This window comes from Gavia stellata, chromosome 28 (genome assembly GCF_030936135.1).
Source record: "Gavia stellata isolate bGavSte3 chromosome 28, bGavSte3.hap2, whole genome shotgun sequence".
In the NCBI taxonomy this organism is placed as follows: domain Eukaryota; kingdom Metazoa; phylum Chordata; class Aves; order Gaviiformes; family Gaviidae; genus Gavia; species Gavia stellata.
The window spans coordinates 6675115-6695461 of NC_082621.1; the positions used below are offsets into that span (position 1 = coordinate 6675115).

Below are 20347 nucleotides of genomic sequence, written 5' to 3' on the forward strand. Positions count from 1 at the left end.
TGCAACTGAAATATTCTTTTCTCTTCCTTCCCTTCCCCTTGCCCAGAGGTTGCACTTACCTTAATGTTATGGGGAGACACTGCCAGCTTCTCCACTGCATTTGGGGTCTGGGGCTCATCAAGCTGCTGTGTCTCAGGGATAATCCTACCTCCCTTTCACCTGCTCTGATGCTGTGCAGCAGGCTCACTTGCAACTGCTTGCTGACTGACAAATGCCAGCTGCTTGCTGTCTGTTATGCCTGAGAATATTCTGTGGTGTTACAGTTGCTGGCAACCGCTGTATCAGGAAGTGCTCTGGAAATACCCGTTTAGCAAATTTGTGGAGGACTTAAGTTTTGCTCTTCTGCTTGGCTTTTGGTAAAACAGAGATGGACTATGTGGAAAAAATGTATCTGGTGCCTGCAAATCAGCTGGAGCGGGTACGGGTGCTGTGCTGAAGGGTGATAGGGCTGCATGGGGAAAGGGTCCCTGCTGCCTATGCCCAGGCATGCAGACCATGGCCCCAAAATCGGGTGATGGAGGAGAGGGGCAGGTGGAGTAGGGACTGTGGGCCATCCCCAAAACTATTCACCCATTCTCAAATCCAGCCATCCTTTGGCAACATACTCTCGCATATTCTCACATCATCTTCACAGCTCCAGCCAAAGCAAGAGCACCACTCTTCCCCAAGGGCTTGTGGGACTGCTGACCTCCCTGGGGCCTCCCACATGCTCACAGTTCCTCTCTGGAAGACAGCAGTTGTCAGGATTCCTGTTCATATGGTGTGCTCCAGGGCCAGGGGGCTATTTCTGAGCAGAGACGCAGCAAGGCAAGGACTAATGGCCATTGGCTGTGGAGTAACTAGGGATGTCTTCCTCAGCCTCAAGAGGCAATCCCTGAAAGAGGACTTGCTGCAGTTTGTCCCGCCCTCCAATGCCTCTAGGAGTGATGAAGGGTCCTCCTGTGCCCCCAACTAATGCCCCTCCAAAGCAAGGTCTTTCTCCCTCAGCAGTCAGTGCGCAGATGGAAAGACCACCTAAGGGACACAGGCAGGGTTGCAGCAATTTTTTAATGAGTCGAAAGAGGGAAATGAAGTCACTCCAAGTGACGGTCCCCAATGCAGGGAGGAGGAGGAGCAGCCAAGACTCTGTTCCCCTTTTCCTGTTGACCTGCCTCACAGAAGGAGACAGGCTAGCAGGTGACTCCAGGCTGGTTTCTGGGGTCCTCACAGCAAGCTCTGAGGGGAGCACAAGAATACAAAGAAAAGAGAGAAAAAGGGTGATTGGAAGACAGGAAAGTTAGACATTGGCCATGTTTTCAGAAGGCCCAGGCTGCCCCTTCCAGTCTGCCCTTGCAGGACAAGCCAGAGATGGTCAGCTGCTCCTAAAACAATGGCACAGAGTTTGATCCTGTGTCAAGCAGCATTTTCTGAGTTCCTGGGGGTCCTTATCTGAGGCCGTTGCCAGCATCTTTAGCAGGGGGGGCACCTCCTGCCGCAGTAGCGGCTAGTGATGCAGGAGAGGTCACAGCAGCCAGAGGTGATGGGCACTCCATCACAGCTGAGGATGCTGCCAACAGCAGCGGAGGTGGAGGATCCCACAACGGTGTTCTGCGGGAAGGAGCTGAGGATGGGACCAGGCAGGGTCACCACCACGGGAGAGGGCTGGATGACGACGGTGGAGTTCTGGCACTGCCTGACACAGGGCTCATTGCAGCTGTTGGCCAGCGGGGTTGGGCCGCAGGGCTGGCAGGGCTGGCAGGGCTGGCACTGGTCGTAGCAGGACATGTCTTGGGGCCTGAGGTGCACCTGGGAGAGAAGGCAGGAAGGAAGGAAAACATGGGCATGCATGAGGAGCAGCCTGTCACCACACCATGAGGGAACCAAAGAACATGCAGGCCGGGAGGTGGAGGCTGTGCAGAGACATATGAGGGCTTCTTGGCCTTGTCATACCAGGGCCCCAAAAGGTCTACTAGCTCCTATGCAGCTACTGCCTAGTCCCTGAGTCCAGAAGCCACCTCAGTATAGTCCCAGCTTCCTTCCATGTCTAACCTTCTCCCCACTTCCCTCTCCCTTGACAAGCAGCCCCAAGATCTGGCATAGAACAAACCTGGAATCAGCTGAGAGGTCCACTGAAGTGAGACCTCCTTTTAGAGACAGCAGAGAAGGAGACGGGGCTTCAGACTCACCTGACTCCCAAGGAGAAGGAGGCAAGAGAAGTGGATGAGAGAGCAAGGAGCTGGGCTGGCTTTTATCATGGCCCTTTACTGCCCCAGGCTGCCAGAGGCATCCCTTGTGGAGGTGATTATTTCCTGACAAGCTCACCTTGAATGCAAAACATCCCAGCTAATGCTATGGGCTGTGTTTTGGCTTCCTGAATTGCTGTCTTCTCATTTCCTGCTTTATGCCAGGCACATTCCCTGCTGAAGGCAGCTTTTCCGTGACAGGATGAGAGGCCCAAGCCTTTCTGGAGCAAAACATGTCAGCGTGGGCACAGGTCTCGTCTCACATGCTGGAGGAGTCCAGTAAAGGACATTCAAGATAGACTAAATATCTGGTGTAGATGACTCACATACACACACGCACACAAAAATCTAGACCTCTAGTCACCTAGAGTTAATTGAGAAGCCTCAAGACACCTAAAGAGAGTCTGTCTACACTGACCAGGGATACTGCACAGGTGTTGGGCTTGACGGAGTTATCTTCTGCATGTCCTTTGTCCAAGGGTTCAGCATGGCTGAGGGAAGACTTATCTGCGCTCGGAGAGAGCGGGAGATGCAGCTGATGACAGTAACATGCCCAGCTTGAGCCCATTCACCCCCACAAAAGCCCTTTCCCTGCTCTCTGTCCATCCCTGAGTACCGTGGACATGGATATGGGCCTTAGCCATGGGATAGAGGTGTTTGTAGGCTCTGGTAGCACAGCCTGTGGGTTCACTTCTGATCACATTATGAAGGAAGCCATGCACACGTGACCAGGTGTGCAGGCCCTGCAGTGAGCTTATGCTAGCTGGGGAGTTCAGAGGCCACCATTGCTCAATTGCGGAATCAGTGCCTCCAGAAAGATGATTCGTCCGATTTGCCGTGCACGTCTGCTTTAGGATGGGCTAAGTCCCATGTGTGAGCTGATGTCCCTTCACTGACTGTGGGAGGAGCCTGTAGAGTCTGTCAGAGCGGGTCCAGAGGGGGGCCAGGAAAATGCTCAGAGGGCTGGAACACCTCTCCTATGAAGAAAGGCTGAGAGAGGTAGGGTTGTTCAGCCTGGAGAGGAGAAGGCTCTGAGGAGGCCTTCTTGAGGCCTTTCAATACTTCAAGGGGGCTTATAAGAAAGGCAGAGAAAGACATTTTACCAGGGCCTGTAGTGGCAGGAAAAGGGGCAATGGCTTTAAACTGAAAGTGGGTAGATTTAGGGTGGACATAAGGAAGAATTTTTTTCCCATGACGGTGGTGAGACACTGGAAGATGTTGCCCATAGACATTGTGGATACCCCATCGTGGGAAGTGTTCAAGGTCAGGTTAGATGGGGCTTTGAGAAACCTGATCTGGTTGTGAGAGATGTCCCTGCTCACAGCAGGGGGATTGGACTAGATGGTCTTTCAAGGACCCTTCCAACCCAAACAATTCTATGTGATTCTATGATTCTACGATTATGGGTATTTTGCTGAGAACAAAGATGACTCTGTGAGTTCCTTCCCTCCAGCACAGTGAGTTTGGGCTGAAAGAACCTCTACACGAGGATGTCTTTGGAATCTGAGTTGGTCCCACAGGGCTGGAAGGACCTATCTGCTGAAGGGATCTTGATCCATTTCACTCACAACCCCTTAATTACCTATATTTACTAAGACTGAGATGCAAAGCATGGCACGGAAGTCAGAAGAGAATCCCTCTCCTTCCAGAGCTCATTTGGACAGCGTGCATGGCAGGAGAGGGTGTGGCAGCACTGGCAGCTTTGGCTTCTGTCCCCAGTGTGCCCTCTTGGAAGAGTGAGGACTGCTGCTCAGGAGTGGAAGGTGATTGTCAAGGGGAGGCAAGAGTGTCTTAACTAGGGAGGAGGAGTTTAAAGGAGGGAGGGAGGGGGAGGTCTACCATAGGCTGAAGAGGAGGTTTGGCACAAGGGGTAGAAGAGGTACGCCCAGGGGACAGCATGGCAGGGGAGGCTCTCACACTTCCCCCATGGCACAGGTGGTGGTGTAGTTACAAGTGTGCTATGCACCTCCTGCTCAAGAACAGGAAGCAGATGATGCCTTCTTCAGGCACCCGGGGAAAGCCTCACAGTCACAGGCCCTGGTACTCGTGGGTGACTTTGACCACCACAGTGTCTGCTGCAGGACCAAAATGGCTGGGCACAAGCAAATCAGGACATGCCTGGGGCATATGGAAGACAAATTTTTGATGCAGGCAATCCATGAACAGACTAGGAGAGAGGCTCTCTTGGACCTGCTACACACAGATGAGGAAGAACTATTGGATGATGTAAAATTCAGGGGCAGCCTTGCCTGCCGTGACCAGGAGACTGCAGAGCTTAAGATCCTCAGAGGACTGACCAAGACAAACAGGATGACTACTGCCCCGGACTTCAGAAGAGCAGATCTTAGTCTCTTCAGGGACCTACCTGCTTGGCAAGATGCCATGGGAAAATGGCCTGGAGTGCAGAGTCCCAGGAGAGCACAAAGATGGTCTTCTGCAATGTGAAGAATATAGCACAGGTGGAGTGGAAACTAGCAAGGGAGGTGAAGGGAATCAAGAAAGGTATCTGTGAGCCTATTAGCAGCAAAAGGAGAAGAAGAAGAACCAAGGAGCTCTTACTACTATTTGGACAGGCACAAGTTTATGGGATCACTTGGGATGCATCCAAGAGTGTTTAAGGAGCTGACTAGACAGCCTCTATTCAGTCTCTGGAAAGAAGACGTAGCAAATACTCTCAAAAGCCTTTCCTAAACTCAGGAAAGGCAAGAAGGGGATTGGGAGCAGCTCACCTGGGCTTACTGAGGGCAAATCATGCCTCACCAACCTCATTGCTTTCTATGAGGAGGTGACTGGCACTGTAAGGAAGGGGAGGGGCACTGGCTGTGATGTACCTTGACTTTAGCAAGGTCTTTGGCGTACCCTCATGGGTGCACACATATGCACAGCTATACGCACACAGAGATATGCACACTCACAGATATATGTGCTGGGGGGGAATTTTTATTGCACCCCTTGAGGCAAATTAAACACATGCTTTTCCTTAGATACAACAAGGAACCCAAACACTAAATGATCAATGTATGGGACAGAGTCCTACCACCATAAGCAGTTCTACAGGAAGTCTGGAAGATGTGTCAGGAGCCAATTCCTTATATACACTGGCACCAGCACCAGTCCTGTGAGCAGTTGCATGGGGCACCTCAGCCTGGCATTGGGTCTATCCCCCAGCACCAGCTCTGCTGCCCAAAGGTGGCCACTGAGCATTCACATTGCAGGATTGCTGCAAGACAATGCTGCAGCTCTTTCTTATCTCCTCACCAAGGGAAACTGCACTCCCTTACAGGGAGTCCTTCTGTCTCTGGCATCCCTACTGCCAGCCACTTTAACCCCTTCTGCATTTGGGCCTTCTTGCCCTCTGTGGCACATCATTCCTTGGTCACAAATGACCACTGCAGAGCAGTTCCAATTTGAATTTCCCCTTCAGTGCACACACAGAGTCACACACACACGGGCACAACCACACACGTGAGCTTACACGCACCCAAAGAGCAACTCATACGTGTGTACTTGTAAAGAGATGTGTGCACACACATTTCCAAAGGAGCCCATGTGCGTACCAACATGCTCAGCCACCCCCCATACCAACATGTACGCACAGTTATTCGGACCTGCTTACACATATGCTTGCTCCTGCACACATGCATTTGCATACTGATATACATGCATGCTCCTCTACACAGAAGTACACACACAAAAGCACACATCTACACACACCTATGCCCACACAATTACGTATATGCAGACCGGTCACACATACTCATGCCCTCCTGCATGAAGGCACGTGCATGTGTTAAACACATACACACTCATGGATGCAATTGCCCAAACACACACACACAGAGAACATTTGGGCACACTCACGTTTGCACGGGTATTACCATAGGCCTACGCAAATGCACACATGAGCACAGCCAGATGAACATGTACGTGAGCACGCTCATGCACACGCACCACAGAGAACCAGGACTCGCGACACCAGCTCTCAGCCCCTCTACATGATTCTAGGCAAGTCCTTCAGACCCTGCAGTTAAGGCAATGAATCAGTCACTGGCCACACCCATCAGCTTTAGTGAACTCAAGGGTTTGGTAGTGGCTCAGACAGCTGTTTTCGCACTGTAAGACAGAGAGAAACCACAGCAGAGTCAGAGCTGTCATGGCCTTTCCAGACATTGAGCCTCTCCACGTCTCAAGTCTGTCTGTGAAGGATAATATAAAAACTAGAGAACGTCCCCATTGCTGAAGCCCCTCCAAGAATTCCCATATTCCAAGTGAAAGAGAAAAAATCCTGCAGTGTTAGAAGATCCCACCTGTCTTAGTGATCTCCTCAAGGGTCTGGGACCAGCCCCTGCCCTTGCAAAGGGAGCAGTGCCACAGTGACACACTCATGTGGCAGCAGAAGGTTGTCTGTCTGGGACAAGCCAGACTCCCCTCAGGCTACAGACACTGAGGCTGGGACATCAGAAGTGATGTAGTAGTGAACCTGTCCCTAGACTCACTTTATGGTAAACACCCTCTCTTCCAAAGGCAGAGAAATGCAGAAACAACATTAATTTAGGGAGCAGCTGAAAAAAGGGGTTGGCTACCCTGTGAATGTTCATGGTTTCTTTTTCCCCCTGGTTTTAATTGATGGGCTGGCCTTTTTTCTTCCTGTGTTTTGCATGCAGGTGCAGCTGGTGTAATTGCCTGCAGAGAGAGGGAGCTGCCTGCAGCCTCCTCTGTCACCATGAGCTGGTTGAGTTTGTCTTGCAGCGTAGGTTCCTATACACAAAACATTTTCTGCACATAATACTACGAGCATAACGACAGTGTATTAGGTTGACCTGGCAAGGTTTTGGTAGTGGAGGGGCTGCAGGGCTGGCTTCTGTGAGGAGATGCCAGAAGCTGCCCTCATGTCCGACAGAGCCAGCAACAGTTGGCTCCAAGATGGACCCGTCGCTGGCCAAAGCTGAGCCAAGCAGCAACATTGGTAGTGCCTCTGTGATAACACATTTAAGAAGGGGTGAAAACTGGTGTGCAGCAGCTGCAAGAGAGGAGTGAGAAAATGTGAGCAAAACAACTCTGCAGCCACCAAGGTCCGTGAAGAAGGAGTGGGAGGAGGCGCTTTAAGTACCAGAGCAGAGATTCCTCTGCAGCCATGGAGAAGACAATGGTGACAGAGGTCGTCCCCTTGCAGCCCACGGAGGTCCACGATGGAGCAGATATCCACTCTGCAGCCCATGGAGGACCTCATGCTGCAGCAGGTGGAGATGCCCTGAAGGAAGCTGCAACCCATGGAGAAGCCGAGCTGGACCAATCTCCTGACAGAAACTGTGGCCCATGGAGAGAAGCCGATGCTGGAGCAGGTTTTCTAGCAGGACCTCTGGCCCCACGGGGCACCCATGCTGGAGCAGTGCGCTCTTGAAGGACTGCAGCCCATGGAAAGGACCCATGCTGGAGCAGTTTGTGAAGAACTGCAGCCTGTGGGATGAACCCCACGCTGAAGCAAGGGAAGAGCCTGAGGAGGAAGGAGGAGCAGAGAAAACGTGCAATGAACTGACCGCAATCCCCACTTGCTTTCCCCTTGTCCCGCTCGCTCCTCTTCTACAAGGAAATTGCAGATGGTATTACCATTGAGAAGGACCTGAGGTACCCTTTCCCCTTGTGCCGCTCGCTCGGCAGGGAGGAGGTAGAGAAGTTGGGAGTGAAGCTGAGCCCAGGGGAAGGGAAGGCTTTGGGGAAGGCTGCTCCAATCAGGGCACAGCACACCACGTAGATCCTGCCCATGAAAGTGTTGCCCCGTTTTGGTCAGCCAAGCTTTCAGAGGATTTTCATAAAATAAAGCAGCTCTATTCATCATTTCTCCTGTCAAGCAGAAATGCCATTCACATGACAGCTTCTTAGTGCACTTTAGACACAGGCAGGGACACCCAGGTAGTGTAATCACTGGCACCGAGCAGGAGCTGCCTACAGCCTCATTGGTTACAATCAGCCCTCTGAGTTTGGCCTCTGGCCAAGGGGTTTGCGCAGCACAACACAGGCCTGAAGGCCAAGCTCTGCATGTAGCACAGCACAGCAGAGGCCAGGGCCTCTTCAGGTTATCTGTCACATGGATCACTAACTCTTTGATGTATTGTCATCTTTGGGTTATGTCGTGGTTTAAGCCCAGCTGGCAACTAAGCACCACACAGCCGCTCACTCACTCCCCCCAGGTGGGGTGGGGGAGAGAACCAGAAGAGTAAAAGTGAGAAAACTCATGGGCTGAGATAAAAACAGTTTAATAGGTAGAGCAAAGAACACCGCGCGGAGAAGCAAAGCGAAAGAAGGAATTCATTCACCACTTCCCATCGGCAGGCAGGTGTTCAGCTATCTGCAGGGAAGCAGGGCTCTATCACACGTAGCGGTTGCTCGGGAAGACAAACGCCATTACTCCGAATGTCCCCACCTTCCTTCTTCCTCCCCCGGCTTTATATACTGAGCATGATGTCATATGGTATGGAATATCCCTTTGGTCAGTTGGGGTCAGCTGTCCCGGCTGTGTCCCCTCCCATCTTCCCGTGCACCCCCAGCCCACTCACCGGTGGGGTGGTGTGAGGAGCAGAAAAGGCATTGGTGCTGTGTGAGCCCTGCTCAGCCGTAACTAAAACATTCCTGCTTTATCAACATTGTTTCCAGCCCAAATCCAAAACACAGCCCCATACAATCCAAAACACAGCCCCATACTAGCTGCTATGAAGAAAGTTAACCCCATCCTAGCCAAAACCAGCACATTCTCCACCCTTTATTCCATACCATTTACATCATGTTCAGGTCTCACACCATCCAAAATGTTCTCATTCCCTATCATCACCCTTCCCATCCTTTGATATAGTACACAGATATCCTTCCCTTAGTCTATGGACCACCCCGGTGAAATATTTGTAAAATGTCCATAAATGTCCATTGAGTTCATGTAGTCCATAACTTCGGGCTCCATCTGTTATGGTGGTCACTCAGGAGAGAAGAGGTGTTGTATTGCATGGAGTTATTGGGCACCACAGCTAGCTCAGGTCGGGTCACTGCTGCACTTGCACTGCTTCTTGTAAGGCTTGTTCTCCATTGGTTCAGGTGGTTCCTGCTATAGTAATTCCTGTAACATATAACTCAAATTATGGATTAGTTTCACCCAGAATTTAATTACCTTGCGGTACACACTGGACTTCCCCATTCTTCTGCATTACCCACCAAGTGCAACCAGGTCCTTGAGCAAAAACAACCCTGTGAATAGGTTTACCTTTTCCTGAGGAAGGAATAACCCAGACTGTTTTTCCCAGCAAGTTCCTTATATGTACTACGGGAATCTTATCTCCTTCCACAGTGTGCAGGGGCTTTGATTGGGCAGGGCCAGGTCGACTGGCAGAGCCTCTAGTGTTAACTAGCCAAGTGGCTTCTGCTAAATGTGTATCCCAATGCTTGAATGTCCCAGCACCCATTGCTTTCAGTGTAGTTTTTAATATTGCGTTGTATCGTTCAATTTTCCCGGAGGCTGGTGCATGGTAGGGGATGTGATACACCCAGTCAATGCCATGCTCCTTGGCCCAGGTGTTAATGAGGTTGTTTCGGAAATGAGTCCCGTTGTCTGATTCAATTCTTTCAGGGGTGCCGTGTCGCCATAAAATTTGCTTTTCAAGGCCCAAGATAGTGTTCCGGGCAGTGGCATGGGTCACGGGGTATGTTTCCATCCATCTGGTAGTTGCTTCCACCATTGTAAGCACATGCTGCTTCCCGTGGCGGGTTCGTGGTAGTGTGATATAATCAACCTGCCAGGCTTCCCCGTATTGATATTTCAGCCATCGTCCTCTATACCAAAAAGGCTTCAGCCGCTTAGCTTGTTTGATTATGGCACATGTTTCACATTCATGGATAACCTGTGCAATGGCATCAATAGTCAAGTCCACCCCTCGATCGCGAGCCCATTTGTATGTTGCATCCCTTCCTAAATGTCCTGATGTGTCATGGGCCCATCGAGCTATAAATAGCTCACCCTTATGTTCCCAATCCAGATCCACCTGAGCCACTTCAATTCTAGCAGCTTGGTCCACCCGCTCATTGTTTCGATGTTCTTCAGTGGCACGACTCTTGGGTATGTGAGCATCTACATGACATACTTTTACAACCAGGTTCTCTAGCCGACCAGCAATATCTTGCCATAATTCAGCAGCCCAGATGGGCTTACCTCTGCGCTGCCAGTTGCTCTGTTTCCATTGCTGTAGCCACCCCCACAGGGCATTTGCCACCATCCATGAGTCAGTATAGAGATAAAGGACTGGCCATTTCCTTCGTTCAGCAATATCTAAAGCCAGCTGAATGGCTTTCACCTCTGCAAACTGACTTGATTCACCTTGTCCTTCAGCAGTTTCTGCAACTTGTCGCGTAGGACTCCACACAGCAGCTTTCCACCTTCGATGTTTTCCCACAATACGACAGGATCCATCTGTACTCAGGGCATATTGCTTCTCAGTCTCTGATAATTCATTATACAGAGGGGCCTCTTCAGCACGAGTCACCTCCTCTGGTGACACTCCAAAGTTTCGGCCCTCTGGCCAGTCCACTATCATTTCCAGGATTCCCGGGCGGTCGGGGTTTCCCATCCGAGCTCGTTGCGTTATCAGTGTAACCCACTTACTCCATGTAGCATCAGTTGCGTGATGCGTAGAGGGGATCTTCCCTTTGAACATCCAGCCCAGCACAGGCAATCGAGGGGCCAAAAGGAGCTGTGCTTCAGTACCAACTACTTCCGAAGCAGCTCGAATTCCTTCATATGCTGCTAATATTTCTTTTTCAGTTGGAGTGTAACGGGCTTCAGATCCCCTATATCCCCGGCTCCAAAACCCTAGAGGTCGACCTCGAGTCTCCCCAGGTGCTTTCTGCCAGAGGCTCCAGGTGCGGCCGTTATCCCCAGCTGAGGTGTAAAGTACATTTTTCACATCTTGTCCTGTCCGGACTGGCCCAAGCGCTACTGCACGAACTATCTCCTGTTTAATTTGTTCAAAGGCTTGCTGCTGCTCAGGGCCCCATTCAAAGTCGTTCTTCTTCCGGATCACTCGATAGAGAGGGCTTACGATCAGACTATAACCTGGAATATGCATTCTCCAGAAACCCACAACACCTAAGAAAGCTTGTGTTTCCTTTTTGTTAGTTGGTGGAGACATGGCTGTTATTTTATTGATCACATCCATTGGGATATGACGACGCCCATCCTGCCATTTTATTCCTAAAAACGGAATTTCCTGTGCAGGCCCTTTGACCTTACTTCGTTTTATAGCAAAACCAGCTTTCAGGAGAATCTGGATTATTCTTCTCCCCTTCTCAAACACTTCCTCCGCTGTGTTGCCCCACACAATGATGTCATCAATATACTGCAGGTGTTCGGGAGCTTCGCCTTGTTCCAGTGCACTCTGTATCAACCCATGACAAATGGTAGGACTATGTTTCCACCCCTGGGGCAGTCGATTCCAGATGTACTGGATACCCCTCCATGTGAAAGCAAACTGTGGCCTGCACTCTGCTGCCAGAGGGATCGAGAAAAACGCATTGGCGATATCTATTGTTGCATACCATTTGGCAGCCTTTGACTCCAGTTCATACTGAAGTTCTAGCATGTCTGGTACGGCAGCACTCAGTGGCGTTGTGACTTCATTCAGGCCTCGATAGTCCACTGTTAACCGCCACTCTCCGTTAGATTTTTGCACAGGCCATATGGGACTATTAAAGGGTGAATGAGTCTTACTGATCACTCCTTGACTTTCCAGTTGACGGATCAAGTTGTGGATGGGAACCAGGGAGTCTCGATTGGTGCGATATTGTTGCTGATGCACTGTCATGGTAGCAATTGGCACCTGCTGTTCTTTAACTTGCAGCAACCCCACCACAGAAGGATCCTCTGAGAGACCAGGCAAGCTAGACAGCTGTTTAATTTCCTCTGTATTCAAAGCAGCTATACCAAAAGCCCATCGATACCCTTTTGGGTCTCTGAAGTACCCTCTCTTGAGATAGTCTATGCCAAGGATGCATGGAGCCTCTGGACCAGTCACAATAGGGTGCTTTTGCCACTCATTCCCAGTTAGGCTTAATTCAGCCTCCAACACAGACAGTTCTTGGGATCCCCCTGTCACTCCAGAAATACAGATGGATTCCGCCCCCTTGTAATCTGATGGAATTAGAGTACACTGTGCACCGGTATCCACTAGAGCTTTATACTCCTGTGGGGCTGATGTGCCAGGCCATCGAATCCACACAGTCCAGTAAACTCGGTTGTCCCTTTCCTCCGCCTGGCCGAAGGCAGGGCCCCTCTATTCCTGGTCTGAGTCTTCATTACTTGTTTTTTGTACATGCATAACAGAAGTCCCTTCATCAGGATCAAAAGTACCGTCAGCCCTTCTACTTTGTCCAACAGACACTGGAGCAGTCATTTTTCTGGACAGATGCTTTTTAGCTGTTGTTTTTCCTTGCAATTCCTGCACCCGAGCTTCTAGTCTCCAGGTAGGTTGACCATCCCACTTCCTCATGTCCTCCCCCTGGTCACGCAGGAAGAACCACAGGGTTGCACGTGGTGTGCGCCACCGGTAACCTTTCGCCTGAACAGGGAAAAGCTGACTCTTAATAGCCGAGGCTTTGGTTGGAGTGGATGAGGAAAACCTACCCTTCCCAGCTTGCTCAAACATGTTTTGAGTCAGTCTGTGTCTGTCCACAGCCGAGACACAAGCACACATGGAGGGAGCAAGGTTATCTTCGTATTCTCGGAGTTGCCTGGCCAGTTCATCTATAGTTGGTGCCTCAATGTCTGTCCAGTTCATTATCGCCAGGGTGTGGGTGTAAGACGTTGCTGCATTTCTCACAAACTTGCGCCACATGGACCGTGTGCATTGGATTTCATCCGGGTCTTTGCATGCCTGGTCATTATAGATTACCTCCAACACGGCTAATTCCCTTAGATACTGGATGCCCCCCTCAATGTTGGTCCATTTCCTTCGAGAGTTTGCGAGTTCTTCCTTGAAAGGATACCTGTCCTTCACACTTGAGAGGAGTCGCTGCCAAAGACTGAGGACTCCTGCCTTTTTTCCAATACCTTTGTCAATGGCCTTGTCCTTAGCAAGCGATCCCAGCTGCCGGGCTTCCTTACCCTCCAATTCCTGACTACTGGCCCCAATATCCCAGCATCGAAGTAACCAGCTGAGAATTAGCTCACCTGGTTGACGGCTGAAATCTTTTCGCATATCTCGTAGCTCACTTAGGGATAGGGAGCGGGTGGTTTCCGTTTCATTGATTTTCTCAGTATCTTGGTCCTGTTCCTGTGGCTGCTCTGCTGCAGAAGAGGCTGCCTCTTCTTATTCTTTTTCCCTCTTAGGAGAAGCTTCTTCATCCCTTACTAAACGAGCTGATTTCGGCTTCCACTGTTTCTTTTTAGTTACAGGGGCGACGGATACAGTGCCTGATTTATTTCCCCTCTCTTCTCCCTGAGGGTGCTGCATAGTATCAAGCAGTGTTTGGTAGATGTTGGCCAGGGCCCAGCACAGCGCGGTAAGTTGTGCCTCTCTGGAGTAGCCATGGCATTTTTTTTTCAAACATTCTACCACTTCATCAGGATCCTGTAATTGTTCAGGGGTGAAAGTCCAGATCATTGGAGGTGAGAAGTTCTTTAGATACCTGCCCATATTCTCCCACATGCCGTGCCACCCATGACCATACTCTCGTGGAACCTGGGTCATATTCCTAAATTGCTTGTTGACCTTAGAGAAAACTGAAGCAATATGTCTAAGGAATATCAATAGAAGTCTTTTAACTGCCCAAGGATGTTCAAGGTACTGAGAGGTCATTGTCATGTGGGAGACAACATCACAGAAGAAGGAAGCAAGGGTGCTGTTCTGTATTTCTTCCACAAAAAAACTCTCAGAAGAAGGAGTATAATTGTTAAGTATCTCCACGAGATGGTACCCAAAATACAGTAATGGCTTCAGCACAGAGACCAAACACCAGATTACCCAGCTCAAGGTCAACGTTTTAAAAACAAATCTTCCAGGCAAAATGTCACTAATAACTGCAGAGCACAGCATACTGAAAAAGCGCAGGCCAATCTTTAACAGATACAGCAAAAAGAAGACCATGGTGCAAATTAAACAGACTAATGTTGACCTATAACTTTTAAAGGATAGAAGTTCTGTTGAATCTGTTATTATCTCGAACCCTTCGTGCCCCACGTTGGGCGCCAAAAAGGACTGTCGTGGTTTAAGCCCAGCTGGCAACTAAGCACCACACAGCCGCTCACTCACTCCCCCCAGGTGGGGTGGGGGAGAGAACCAGAAGAGTAAAAGTGAGAAAACTCGTGGGCTGAGATAAAAACAGTTTAATAGGTAGAGCAAAGAACACCGCGCGGAGAAGCAAAGCGAAAGAAGGAATTCATTCACCACTTCCCATCGGCAGGCAGGTGTTCAGCTATCTGCAGGGAAGCAGGGCTCTATCACGCGTAGCGGTTGCTCGGGAAGACAAACGCCATTACTCCGAATGTCCCCACCTTCCTTCTTCCTCCCCCGGCTTTATATACTGAGCATGATGTCATATGGTATGGAATATCCCTTTGGTCAGTTGCGGTCAGCTGTCCCGGCTGTGTCCCCTCCCAACTTCCCGTGCACCCCCAGCCCACTCACCGGTGGGGTGGTGTGAGGAGCAGAAAAGGCATTGGTGCTGTGTGAGCCCTGCTCAGCCGTAACTAAAACATTCCTGCTTTATCAACATTGTTTCCAGCCCAAATCCAAAACACAGCCCCATACAATCCAAAACACAGCCCCATACTAGCTGCTATGAAGAAAGTTAACCCCATCCCAGCCAAAACCAGCACAGGTTAGGATCATGGCACCCTGCCAGTAGTTTCCTTCATGTGAACAAATACCAGCTCTTGAACCTGCTCAGAGCAGCTTTTGCATCCTTGTTTCTTAAGGTGTAAATCAAGGGGCTGAGCATGGGAGTAACAACGATTTAAAGAACAGCCACTGCTCTGCTTAGTGACCCTTTTGAGGGGGCTGCCATGCAGGTGAAGACACCTGGGCCATGGAAACCGGCCACAGCAGTGAAATGGGAAGCATGGGTTGAGACAGCTCAGTGCCTGCCTTCTGCACAGCGGATTTAAATCACCATGAAAAGCAAACATGCTCTAGCAACAATACCCTTTAGTTTGAAGTGTAAAATTGGCATAGAGCCCGTGCCCTTTTCCTAGCTTTCTAAGATCTCTTCAGCTGGGCAGCCAAACTAGAGGTCATGCCAAGAACCAGTGCTTTGGCCAAAGGGCTACTCATCTGTCAGAAGAAATGCCATCCCTCCCTCTTCTACAAGGAAACTACAGATGGTATTACCATTGAGAAGGACCTGAGTACCTTCTGCTTATTACAAAGTTTAGTGCAGTAGGGTTAAGAAGTCCAACTGTGCTGCTTTTGTTGAGGGTTATTAATAGAATGACTAGGGAAAAGAGACATGCAAGTGAAACGCCCTTATAAAGCTTTTGGCCTTCAGTCATTCTGAGATATGCTTCATGAGCCCTAATTCCCTCTTGATGGAGGACATGGGTGTGGCGATTTCAATCCTTCCACTTGTACACTTTTGTCAAGACATCTGGATTTTCATGCAGGAAATAGGCTATGAGACTGTAGTAGCTGCCAAGAGACATTTCCACCCATGAGAAGGGATGAGAAAAATCCTCTGAAAAACAATCCTCTTCCCCCAGAACAGCAGCCAATTCCTGAGCACAAACTCTCTGGGGGGACCAATGAAGCAGTCAAGAGCTCTGCACCCTCCCGCAGCTCTCTTGGGACGTACATCCAGTACCCTCGTCCTTGCTGATCTTCATGTTCTCCTGCGTGCTCTGTATCAGAGCAATTTGCTCTCCCTCAGAAACACACTGTTTCACTGTCCCCATGTCTGTGCTGACTGCCCTCAGCTCCCGCATGCTCAGCTCCAATTTCCAGCCTCAACACATTCAGCAGCGTAGGCGACTTTTCCCTGCTACTCTGGCCCATGGCTGCTGGCTGTGGGCCCCAGATGGGATGGTGGAGGGAACAAGAAGGTGGAGTAGCAGCTACGGACCATCCCAAAGGCCGTTCCCTGCTTTACCACTCTTGCCATTCTGCAAAGGAAATCACCTTCCAGAGCCTCACACCCACGCCCTGCCACCCGAGCGAAGCTCTAGCCATAGCAAGAGCAATGCCCTTCCTCTAGAGATCATAAGGCTGATGAACCCTCAGGGCCTCCTGCCTTTCTGGTCATTTGTGGGCAGAGCCACAGTAAGACAAGGCCTGATGGTCCCTGGCAGCAGAGTAGCCAAGGATGTCTTCCCTAGCTCCCAAGGATCTTGCTTAAAGGAGGAGCCGCTGCAGAGTGTCCCAACCTCCCATTCCTCTGTAAATGGAGAAGGGTCTCCTTGTGCCCGCACCCCTTTCCAACCCTGAGCAACAGCTTTCTCCTTTGTCAGCTTGGGAAGTGTCCACACAGGGAAGGACCACACGGAGGCCAGGCTAGAATGCAGCAGAACTTTAATGAGTCAAAAGAGGGGAAGAAAATTACTCCGAGTGGAGGAGAGCAATGCAGGGAGCCCTGGGGGAAGCAAGAGTCTGCGGTCCTTGGCTGTGGAGAAGTTCCTGCATGATGTCTGCCTGCCTGCCTGCCCCATAGAGGGAGAGGAGACAGATGGTCCCCACCAGGCTGGCCTTCAGAGAACCTTGTTGTCAAGGAGAACCAAAGGAAACAAGGGAGAAAGAACGGCAAAGCTGTTCAGCTATACTGCAAACACATCCAAAATGTCAATCTTCTGCCCAATAGCATGTTCTGAGTTCCTCGAGGTGTCTCCCTGGGTCTTTCGCAGGATATGTGTCAGAGGAGGCACCTTCTGCCACCGTAGCATCTGGAAATGCCAGAGAGATCACAGCAGCCAGAGGTGATGGGCACTCCATCACAGCTGAGGATGCTGCCAACAGCAGCGGAGGTGGAGGATCCCACAACGGTGTTCTGCGGGAAGGAGCTGAGGATGGGTCCAGGCAGGGTCACCACCACGGGAGGGGGCTCGATGACGACGGTGGAGTTCTGGCACTGCCTGACACAGGGCTCATTGCAGCTGTTGGCCAGTGGGGTCGGGCCACAGGGCCGGCATGGCAGGCACGGGTTGTAGCAGGACATGTCTTGGGGCTGGAGGGGAGAAGCAGGGAGGAAACAGAGCACAAGGGTGGGTGAGGAGCAGCGTGGTTCCCTGTCACAAAGGAACCAAGGCCACTGCTGAATGGGCAGCTGGAGGCTGTGCCAGGAGACACAGGGTCTTCATCATCCTACAAGGAGCAGTCTGGCCCAGGGAGGCTCTCTTGTAATTTGTAAACCAAAAAAAGCCCCCTCAACCACATCCCAGCCTCTCTCTAAACACCCCTCCTCCCTGCTTATTTCTCCAGTGGCAAGATGCTCCAAGCCCCAGCACAGGATAGGACAGAGCCAATATTGGCTGAGATGTCCGTCGAGCAGAGATCTCACTTTGGAAGAGGAGAAGAAGGGCCTTCAGACTCACCTGTTCCCAAGGAGAAGGAGGCAAGAGCAGGGGATGAGAGAGCAGGGACTCGGGCTGGCTTTTATACCTGCCCTTCATTGCCGCAGGACCAGAGGCACCCTTTGCAGAGGTAACAATTTTCTGACAAGCTCATCTTGAATGCAAACCATCACGGCTAATGATATGGGCTGTGCTTTGGTTTCCAACACTGCTGCCTTTTCATTTCCACATTTGCGCCATGCCCATCCCCAGTGAAGGCTTCTTCTGAGCTCTGGGATGAAAGGCCCCAGGATTTCTAGGGCACGAATGCAGCAGCGCTGGCGGAAGACTCCGCTCAAGTGCTGGACGGGTCCAGAGCAGGCAAGTGACGTCAGCCTGGGTCACTGTCATCGGACCGTTTGAAGTGCTGTTCTCAGGAAGAAGCTCCAGCCATCCTCAGCTGGATGCCCAAAGGCTCCCGTTCATGAGGACATACTGGATCCTTCTCCCTCCTCAGCTCACCTCAGTGGTCACTTGTTGTTGCCTCCCTAGGTGTGTGCATCGTGCTCCTCTGTTTTGACCCCATCCTGCCTAACACTGCCCAGTCCCCAAGGGTCCTCAGCAGAGTCCATGGTCCGTTGTGTTCCTATGTGTGTTCTTTTCTTGTGCTTGTAAGCAGCCAGGTTTGTGTGGGTGCACGTGGGAGGACAAATTTGTGTATAATTCCATGCTGGTGTGCATGAGCTTGTGTGTGTGTGTGTGCCTCCTTGTGTGTCCCTCTTCATGAGGGCATGTGCTGCTCATGGCAGGGACACTCTCCAGTGCTCTCTCCATGAGCACCACAGAGCAGCAGATTCCCAGGGTCAGAAGGAGCCTGAGTGCAGCTGAGTGGTAGTGGTACCAGCCTGTTAGAGGTCTGTCTAGGGAAGAGGCACTGAAATGCAGCCCCCGTCTCCCAAGCCCCACTTCTCCTGCCCCTCCAAAGCTCATGCTCTGCTGCTGCCAATCTCAAGCCACAACAAGAACAGCTTAACTCCAGCTTGGATCCTTTGTTTAGTTCAGTGTAACAATAGTGGGAGTGCCTCAGCATGGCTGGAAGTGCCCCCTCCCTGCCTCTCCGGGCCAGGACACAGCTGCTCTCTCCAGTGCTAGAGAGTTCAAAAGGATGGGGTTTGTTTTATGGGCAAGGAGAAAGGCTGAGGAATCCTGCTGACCATGTGCTGGCCATCCCTGAGTGGATCTGGTTCCAGTGCAGTGGTGGTGGTGCCTGGGGTGGGGCACAGCCCTCTCTCATGTCCATGTCAATGCCAAATGTACTTGCGCGGTTGACCAGTGTGATGCTGTGTCAGGCAGGGGCTGAGACCTTGGATCAAACAGGTACTGAATGAAAGGAGCATGAAGCCTGGTCTCACTGTTCTGTGGGTGGAACAACAGACCCTATGGCTTGCACAGGAAAGCCAAAGAACTGACGACTGCTTTGGACTTCAGCTCACAAGGACCTTCATGCTCTCCATTGGAATTTCAGTCTGAGTGCCCAGCACCTGTCTCTGGGAGGGAGGAGATGTGGGATTCCAGGCCATATTCCCCAAAGCCAGCTGCTCTCCCCCATTCACATCCAGAAGAGACCCTCTTTCCAAGAAGGGCTGTGCACAGTGGGTAAATCCCATCTCCCCTCTTGAACGTTTGTCAGCCTGAGCTTAGGACCAACTTGCAGGCAGAGCAGCTGAGGGATTTACCCCTTCCCTTTAGTGACCTTAGTGAAGTCAGTGCCAGGGAGCTCTTCTGGGAGAGCTCAACCAGGGCCTATTCCCCTCTCCATGGAGCTGCTTCTGAGCTGAGGCTCCAGTGTAGTCAAGGGCCAAGCTCATTGCTTTCTCATGAAGTAACAGGCACGGCGCACAAGGGAAGGGCAGGAGAGGTGTGTACCTAGAATTTGGCAAGACCTTTCACAGCCTTTCTCATACTTCCTTTATGACCCTATTAGTGACAAATGGGTTCAGTGATAAGGTGATTGGCAAATTAGCTGGACTACCAGGCTCAGAGAGTTGTGATCTTTTGGTGCAAAGCCCAGCTGGCAGATGCTTATTAGTGTGTAGTCAAAGTGTGGCCAGCAGGTCCAGGAAAATGTCCCTGCCCCTCCAGCCCTTGTGAGACCACAGCTGGAGTACTGTGTCCAGGCCGGGGCTCCCTGGTCCAAGAAGGATATTGACATACTGAAGCAAGACCAACAAAGGCTACCAAGTCGATTAGCGGGCTCACAAACACGACATGCGAGGACAGGCTGAGAGAACAGGACCTGCCCATCTTGAAGAAGAGATGTCTCAGGGGAGACCTTCTTGCTTTCTACAACTGCTTTTTCAGAGGAGACAGAGAAGGTGGACCTAGTCTCTGGAAGCGCCCAGGAGGTAGAAAATGGTGAGTTCTGATTAAGCAATAGGCTAAAAGAAATAATGAGAAAAGGAAGGTGTTCCCCATGGAGGCTGTGCAATCTCCATCCTGGGAGGTATTCAAGGATGGACTGAATGTGACCTGGAGCAACCTGATCTAATGGGATCTGTTCTGAGCAGGTGACCTTGCTGAATGCCAGGTGCCCACCAAGCTGCCCTATCACTCCCTC

The 20347-nt window shown here is 51.0% G+C and overlaps 1 pseudogene; it reads right to left on the reverse strand.

The window, feature by feature from the left end:
* Positions 1-1449: 1449 nt before the first annotated feature.
* LOC132319395 (feather keratin Cos1-1/Cos1-3/Cos2-1-like) overlaps positions 1450-20347 on the reverse strand; it is a 34113-nt pseudogene continuing 15215 nt past the window's right edge.